This window comes from Benincasa hispida, chromosome 8, assembly GCF_027475165.1.
Source record: "Benincasa hispida cultivar pf3 chromosome 8, pf3_genome.v1.1, whole genome shotgun sequence".
NCBI lineage: Eukaryota > Viridiplantae > Streptophyta > Magnoliopsida > Cucurbitales > Cucurbitaceae > Benincasa > Benincasa hispida.
This window is the reverse complement of record NC_143485.1, coordinates 59,976,096-59,985,849: the sequence shown is the minus strand read 5'-3', so window position 1 is coordinate 59,985,849 and position 9,754 is coordinate 59,976,096.

Below are 9,754 nucleotides of genomic sequence, written 5' to 3'. Positions count from 1 at the left end.
TTCCAGTTAGTTTTCCTCCATTCCATTTCATTCCTACCTTGTGCGATCCTCGATTTATGATCTGATTGGGTCATTACTATCCTACATGCACTTTTAAAGTAAAAATCAATTGATCATATTAATGTGAAATAATATTTTTCTAAATACATAAACAACATAAATAAGATTAGATTCAGGATCCCTAAAAACTTAAAAAGAAAAACAAACATTAAAAATTTTAATTTTCAAACTCAATAGTTCTAAATGAAATTACATTCAAAATCTTTGAAAAATTTGACAAACCTCACTACTGGGGTCAAACTATACATTCGTGCAAGTGGGGATGCATACTTTAACTTATCATGGATGACCGACCATCTAATGAACTTGTTAACTCTTCCTCCATAGACATAGATGTACATAGCATAACATGGACATAGGTAGTGATCCCGAAGGAACATAGTCATAAGCATAGATAGTGAACCCGAAGGAACATAATAAGCATAGGTAATGATCCCGTAGGAACACTGTCATAAGCATAGGTAGTGTTCTTGTAGGAACACAATCATAAGCATGAGTAGTGATCCTGTAGGAACACAATCATAAGCATAGGGTGTACATTGCAACCAATAGAAAAGTCAACTGTCACTAAATTTTCTAGCACATGATATACAATGATAGTCATATTATATGATTATACTTTTCTAGCGTCATAGTCATATTATCATAGCTCATCAATTTATCTTGCTCATAACAGTCGTACTTGATATATAATCAACGGGTCCAACGTCATAGTCCTATTATCATAGTTCATAGGTTTCAACATGCTCATAACAGTTCTTTCATTCATGAAACATAGCAAAACATTCCAACAATTTCATAGCATTCTAAGACTTATTTAACTTAATATAATCATCTTAGTTAAGGCATGCTTGACTCAAAGAGGTTCTAGTAGTAGTGTTACTTACTTCGAGAATAAACTCAAATACGAAAATCCTTTCTAGTTTTCACAATCTTACAATTGAATCTCCAACCAAAATCCAATAATTAAGCATTCCAATAGAATTCAAAATCTTATTAACGTACTAAAATCCACAAGAAAGGAACTCCAACACCCATTGGACAGCACCCCAAGCACCTCTAAAATTCAAATCTAAACTTCACATATCATGGGCATGTTGGATTACAGAAACATGCAGCGGAAGAAAACAAGATCATTAAGCATTCTAATTTCTTAATTTTGACATCAAAATAAGTATGTTCATAGGGTATTAAAAAGGTTTCAACACATACCTTTGAAGATCCTCTTCAAACACGAATTTGAGCTACAATCTTCTCCAATTGAAGTCGTGGACCACCAAGAGATCTTTTCTATTATTTTCAGCCTTGAATTTGAATGGTAGAACTCATAATTGGGCTGAATTTGTGAAAGTTGTGGTGTGGGTTTGAAGAGAGGGAAAAACAATTTTCTGTAGAAACTAGTTTTCAGCATTCAATCTCTTTCAATCTCAAAATTGAAGAGTTTTTATCATTCCGTTAAATGCAAGCACTCAAGAGACCAGCTGATGCCACTTCAAATGCATAGAATTAATGGGCAATGTGTGTGAATTTAGGAGAAATACCTCCTTCACCAAAAAGTGGAAAAATCCACTACCAAGTTCAAAATTCCAATTTACATTTTCAATCTTTAATTTAATTAAGTCAAAATTAATTAAAATCAAAACTAATATTTCAATTTCATGAAATTGAAATATAAATGAAAATTAATTTTGATTTTTAATTAATTAAATAGTAATTTAATATCAAATATTAAATTAATCACATATAATTAATATTTAAATCAACATTTAAATATTATAAACACTCCAATTTCGTTTATTTTTATAAATTAAACGTTAATTAATTATATCGAATATAATTATACAAACCCTAATTTGAATTTGAACTATTCAAATTCAAACCCTAAATTCAATTTGAACGTTTCAAGCTGAAATTCAATTTGAACACTTCAAATTGATATCATTCCAAATTCATTCAATTTACTAATTCAAGGTGTTCATGTTTTACGAGCTAGTAGAAGGACCTTATGGACTTACAGATCATGAACTCCAACGATTTGAGATTAATTGGCTAAAATTCTTTAGACCGAATTAATCAATATTCGTTAACTATCGAGTCACACCACTATAGCTCGATAACTGCACTCTCCTCACTGCAGATATATTTGTGTTCACCTGATTTAACCATAATTAGTAAGTTGACCCTTCACAGGTTGTTCGTAATAACGGTTGGATCAAATGCTGTTTTACCCCCAAAATTACGTCTTGCTCCTTAAATTCCACCGATCCTCTAATGAACAATTGATTTGTGATCCAATCACTAAACTGGATTCCTCTTGGGCCAATGAGAGGGTGGGGCTCTTGTTCAAAACCTGGATTAAGCACTTAGAGAACAACTTTCCTCCTATCCTTAAATCGGGTAGGCGTGAATTCCATCTTGCACCCTATGTCCCCAACTATCTACCTGGTCTTACCCCTGAAATGGGAAGCTTATTGAGTCGACGCTGTTGAGTCAACCCTCATCTATACAAATCTGATAATCCCGAATAAATAGGAGTTCATAGTTAGCTCAGGATTAAGATCGAGTTACCTAGGTCATCTAATCGAAATAGTCGGTCTTAAACAGTAAACAACATTATAAAGTAAGAGTGGCTTATTTCTTGGTCCAATCTTATGCAAACTCATTAAACATGACGGTCCCACTCCTCATGTCACCACATGAATGAATCAGGATCACTTCGTTTGTAGCACTTTACAACTCCTTGTAACAACCATAGATTAACAACTATAGAGTGGGTCGCATCTGATAGTATTACCAGAATAAGAAAACCAACCTTATTCGTAACTATAGATCATTTTGACTATTTACTCGAACCTAATTCATTTTTATGTCTCCACATAAAGTTCAAGTATTCATATAGTAGCCATAGATCTTAGTTTATTGGATTTAGTCTTTACAAATGCAATCTACAAATTCAATAACAACTTTATTGAAGAAATGTTAAAAAAAACATCTTTATTGATAATAGAAAATGTTTAACTCTATAAACCGCGAGTTTTAGGACATACAATCCAACAGGATAAACATTAAATTCAACCCAAATTTAATGGGTATCCAAAGTTAAACAAAAACCCAACGAAAACTTACCGATAACTCGGCAAAACTTTTGGATATGTTGGACAACAACCTAATTCTCTCTCAACCACAAATCTAAGATCAAAATATTTTGGGCAACCAAAATTTAGGCCAAAGCTTAAATGGGTACTTAAGGCCTTCAAGAAAAACCATAAAAATTCACAAAAAATTATTGCCAAAACACCAAAATTGAACTTTGATACCGCTGGACGACGGTTATTGACACTCCAAAACTTCGTTCTAACATCCAATCCAAAACATAATGAGTATAAATAAATTGAAATAAAAATTAGTGGATATTCAAGATACACCATGAAAACCTTTTAAAATACCAAATATTTACCCAAACAAAACTCCGACGAAATCCAATGGAGCGACGATGAGGGCTTGCAAGCGGCAATGACGACTGAATAGAGGTGGCGACACTAGATGGCATTGAGCAGCACGACAATGGCCAGATGCTGTTTTGAGCAATGACAGATGTGGTGAGGTAGCTTGCAGGAAAAAGTTTTCACCTTACAAAACTGAACTCTTTTTTAAAAACTACTTTTTCTAATCTCTTTCTTCCTTTTTGAGATTTTAAATGGAGGGCCCCACATGATGAAAATATAATGTTGTCTCTTATTTAACTATTTTACATTTTACCTTTTTCTATTACAATTTTTCAAACTTAACTTCAAATTTAGATCTTACGAAAAAAAATCATTGGGTGTTGTTGAATGAGGAATTTTGGACCAATCACAAGTTGTCACGTCGTTTACTAAATTAATGACGAATTTCTAAATCATTAAATTTGGGTCTAATTAGAAGTTAACATATGTCCCGAATTGAATTGAAGACAAATTTCGATGATGCCAAGCGGTTGAATCAGATGAGATTAAATTGACCCAATTTGATATTATTATTTGGGTTTAAAGTCCAAACTACCAAAAAAGGTTGAATTGGACCCAAATTTTAAATCAAGCCCAAAACCAACTAATTGGGCCCAAGGGTCAGACCCATGGATCAACCAAGCCCAAATCCAATTAATTGGGCCCAAGGGCCAGACCCATGGACCAACCAAGCCCAAGCCCACGAAGCCCATCTATGAACTCTTTAAATAGAAAAGCTCTCCTCATTTGGAGGGGTTAGCAATTCTATACTCCAGAGAGCTTATAGGGAAGTCTCTACAATCAGAAGACTCTTTGACTCCTGAAACTGACCACACCTGAAGACTGAAGTCCTTCGAAGATACAAGCATTCTGAAGACTGAAGTCCTTTGAAGATACAAGCCTTCTGAAGACTGAAGTCCTTTGAAGATACAAGCAATTCTACATTCAGAGAGCCGAGAGAGAATTCATCAACAAACGGAAGACTCCCAAGACATCTGAAGCTGCACTCCTAGAAGACAGAAGACCCTTGAAGACAAAAACACTTTTCCAAGACCTCTACTTTAAGAACATTCGGTGCTTTTCTTCTTCAAGTCAAGCACATCCACCTAACCAAGAGAGAATCAAAGGATCAAGTCCTAGAGATCGAACCACATCGCATCAAACCAACCTCAACATCAACATCAACTCAAGTTCAACTCCATAAAACAAGTTTCTCTAGAAGCCTCATGCGAACACTAATCCTCCAAGAAGATCAACAAGCTCAAAGGTCGATTGTCCAAGAAGATCAACAGGCCTAAATGCCGATCGTCCAAAAAGATCATCAATCCCAAAGGCCGATCATCCAAGAAGATCAACAAACCCAAAGGCCGATCATCGAAAAAATCAATAAGCCCAAAGGTCGATCATCCAAGAAGAGCACCAAATCCAAAGGTCGGTCATCCAAGAAGATCAACAAGTCCAAAAGCCGATCATCCAAGAAGATCAAACAACTTAAAGATTACTGTTTATTTTAAAAGCATCAAAATATTATGTATTAGAGAATGTACTCACTTTCCATAAAATTAGTACAAATACAAAGTTCAAGTTCCACGAAATAAATTTTTCTTGAAATCTCATGTGAACAAATTGGCATGCCCAGTGGGACCTCTCTACCTCTCATCTCTCTCTCGTCATCCAACTCAACAAATCTACAAATGGTACCAAAGAAAGCTTCATCCAAAGCTACCGTCGCAAGCACATTTACATAAGCTCTGTCATCACGGGAAAAATCTGGATCCAGCTGATGGAATCTTCTAAAGGCGAGATCGTCATTAGAGAAAATCCCTTGTTCGACAACTATGCTTCTGCTACAGATCTATTAGAGAAAGAATCACATTTTGATATAGTGTCTATCATGATGACTGATGTAACGACTGAGTCGACCATGGCAGCGATGGAGATAAAGATAAATCTCCAAATGAAGGTTGTAGAGGAGCGAGATTATGAAATTACTGCTTTAAGAGATCATATACAAACTCGAGATACTGCTGAGTCAAGTCAATCTCCAACTACAAAAGCCAATGACAAAGGAAAGACTATCTTGCAGGAAAGTCAGCCACAACAATCTACCTCTGTCGCCACCCTGCCAATTCAACAACTGCAGGATATGATTACAAACTTCTTAAGGGCTCAGTACGGAAGACCATCACAGTCCTCTTTTATGTACTCCAAGCGTACACCAAGAGAATCGATAACCTGAGAATGCCAGCTGGGCATCAACCTCCAAAGTTCTAGCAGTTCGATGGAAAGGGCAATCCAAAACAATATGTTGCACACTTCATTGAAACCTGCGAAAATGCAGGAACCAGAGAAGACCAGCTAGTCAAGCAGTTCGTTCGTACCTTGAAAGGAAATGCTTTCGATTGGTATACTGATTTGGAGCCAGAAGTGATTGACAGTTGGGAATAATTGGAAAGGGAGTTTCTGAACCGTTTCTACAGTACAAGGAGCACCGTTAGCATGATGGAGCTGACAAACACAAAACAGCGGAAAGAAGAGTCGGTCATCGACTACATCAACCGATAGAGGGCTTTGAGTCTGGATTGCAAAGATAGACTCACTGAATTATCTTCAGTGGAGAGGTGCACTCAGGGCATGCACTGGGAGTTTTTGTGCATCCTGCAAGGGATAAAACCTCGTACGTTTGAGGAGTTGGCAACACGCGCTCATGATATGGAGCTGAGCATCGCCAACAAAGGAACTAAAGATTTCCTAGTCCCTGAAGGGAGAAAATACAAGAATGAATCCAAGGGCACTGAAAAGATTGTGGATAGTGTTACAAAAGAATCTATGGTCGTTCATGTAACCCCTTCGAAATTTTCCTCTAAAGGGAAAAAAAAAAACAAAATTTGAAAGAAGGCACAATGAGGGTGAGAAGTGTCGTCCAACTCTTAAAGAAAGACAAGAGAAAGTTTATCCATTCCTTGACTCTGATGTGGCAGATATGTTGGAGAAACTGCTAGAGAAGCAACTTATTCAGCTGCCGGAATGTAAGTGGCCGGAACAAGCAGGAAAAGTAGATGATCCTAACTACTGCAAGTATCATCGGGTTATTAATCACCCAATTGAAAGGTGCTTCGTACTGAAGGAACGGATTCTGAAGTTGGCTCGTGAAAAGAAGATTGAGCTAGATTTAGAATGGGTGGCTTCGCGATTTCTTATTGGCACAGGCATCCCAGGTAATTCAGTCTTATGATTCTTCATTATCTACATATGGCCTGTTTTTCCTAGGTGCTCATTTTGTATGGGCTTTTAGTTTCATGTTTCTATTCAGCGGGTGTGGTTATTGGCAAGAACTTATTGAATCCAGAGCTATAAAGAGAAGACCGTTTCGTGCTTTCCGTGCATTGGGGTACACCCTTAGGTGGTGCACGCCTTCAAGGAGGGGCGCACTGCGGGGAGGGTTCTTTTAAGTAGATGACTCGTCGGGCCAGGACCAAAGCTGGGCTCGACAAAATGGAAAGTATCATGGTACGACTCAGTTGACTAAGATGAAACCATTTTTTCTTGTTGAATAACGTAGTCAAAATGAAGTACCCAACTCAATTACATCGTTCCTCTCCCTATGGTCGAGCTCAATTACATCGAGCCTCTCCTTTCAGTCGAGTAGAATGTTCTGAGTTTAGGTCTAATGGTATCCCGGAACTGGAAGATCATTTCGAGATCTTCGAACATATTATAGGGTTCAATGTGACTATTGTCACTTCGGCCTCAGCCAAAATGCTAGTGGAGAATCTCTCCCTGGCCTTTCAACTTAGCAATCACAGAATTCAGGGGTCTTTCTATCCTCGTGTGTGATCGGATATTGAATTCGTTCATCTTCTCGCCGCCTCGACGCATTCCCTTCTCTCCCCCGCATCGTCCCACACAGAAAGAAAGAGCGCAGAGCCCCGGCCCAACCTGTGGGTCCGCTAACGTAACTTTGGCACCTACGGTAGAGATCGGAGGTATTTGGCCCCCAAAACAGACAAATCACGCTACAGTAGCGACAACTTCAAGTGTTCCAACATTGTCTGTGTTCTATGCTCAAAGACAAAGCTTAATCCAGTTTGGAGCCTTTGAGCCTATAGCTGTTTGGTTCCAGCAAGAAATTCAAACAACAAATTCCAAAAAGAAAGATGAGCTCGTTGAAGATAATGATGAAGGGTGGATGGTTGTGACTCATCGAAAAAGAAGACAACCAAACTCCATCCAAAAAGAGTCGCATTCCTATCAAAGCTATAGAAGAAGGAACAAGACTCATAAAAAGAAAGGCAAAAAAATGACATGGAAGCCTAAGCCTGCTAAGAAAGAAGACAAGAACTTTCCTCAATTCCGATGGCCGACAACTTTGGCAAAATTTCTCCCAAGAAACTTTCTCAGTAATCATCCAGAGAAAGTATCAGAAGTTATTGCATGTCATACTATCGGCATAGTGGAAGTCAACAACAATCATATAACTGTCAAAGAAGTCAATGACTCAGAAGAAATGAAGCAAAGAACTTCTGCAATCGTATTAAGCCTTCAAGTTCTCGATCTTCAGTCTTTCAAAGATTGAGTGTGGCCACGATAGGAGAAGAAGACCAATGTCCAACAACTACTTCTACTCGTACTTTAGCCTTCGAAAGGCTAAGTATATCCACATCAAAGAAAGATCGACCTTTAGCATCTGCTTTTGATCGTCTCAAGGCAACAAGCGATCAACATAAAGGAAGGATGAAAATCTTGAAGGGGACGTCATTCCATGAAGAAAACAACGGCGAAAAGATTCACAGTCGAGTCCCTTCACACATGAAGAGGAAATTTTCTATTGACATAAGTACAGAAGGTTCCTTGATAGTGAAACCGAAACTCATCATATTGATGAATCCTACAAATGAAGAGAATGATCAAAACCATGATGAAATAAGAGCTTTTGAAGTTTCTTTTCCTAATGTGGTTATAAATGATGTTCAGGCTCCAATTCCTAACTTCATTATTGAACTGATTATAGAACAAGACAACATTGAAGTCCCCGTTGTTGAACCTAAAGTTCAAACTCAACAACTTCAAGAAGTACCACTAAGGAGATCCACTAGAGAAAGGAGAAATGCAATTCCATATGATTATATTGTATTTCTTCAAGAACATCAGGATGATATGGATGTAATGAAAGATGATCCAATCAACTTCCAATAATCTCTACAAAGTTCTAACTCTCAAAAGTAGATAAATGCTATGGAAGAGGAAATAAAATCCATGAAAGACAATGATGTTTGGAAACTTATGAAATTGCCATTAGGAGTGAAACCCATAGGTTGTAAATGGATATTTAAAACCAAAAGGGATTTGCATGGCAATATTGAAAGATAGAAGGCTCGTCTTGTTGCAAAAGATTTTACTCAAAAGGAAGGCATTGATTATAAAGAGACTCTTTCCGGTTTCATCGAAAGACTCTTTTAGGGTAATCATGGCACTGGTAGCTCACTTTAATATAAACTACATCAGATGGATGTAGAAACTGTGTTTCTCAATGGAAACATTGATGAGATGATTTATATGGTGCAACTAGAAAACTTCTGTCTGGTTATTCAAAGTCTATGGTGTGCAAATTGAAATCCATCTATGGTCTCAAGCAAGCCTCTCATCAATGGTATCACAAATTCCATGAAGTAATTACCTTCTTTGGTTTTGAGGTGATGAGAAGAATATGCCATGAAGCTTTTGAGTGGAGTCAGGTTGGCTAGAGTCGATCTCGCATACAAGGCGGAGCCGGAGGGACCAGAGTTGTCCTCGCATATGAGGTGGAGCCAGATGGACCAGAGTTGTCCTCGCATATGAGGTAGAGCTAGGCAAACCAAACTTGATCTCGCATATGAGGTGGAACCACACCCACATTTTTTTAGAGGAAGCGAAGCTACACCAACATTTTGGAGAAAGGGTGAAGTTATACAAGATTGAGTGAAGTCGCGTCATCAGTTTGGAGATGAAGTGAAACCGCGCCATTAATTCGGAGATGAAACGAAGCCACTCCACAACTTTGGAGATGAAGCGAAGTCGCGCCAATATTTTGGAAAGGAAACGAAATCTCACCATGACTTTGGAGATAAAGCGAAACTGCGTCAACATTTTGGAGATGAAGCGAAGCCTTGCTCTCAGTTTGGAGATGAAGCGAAGCCACGCCACGACTTTGAAGATGAAGTGAAGTCGCG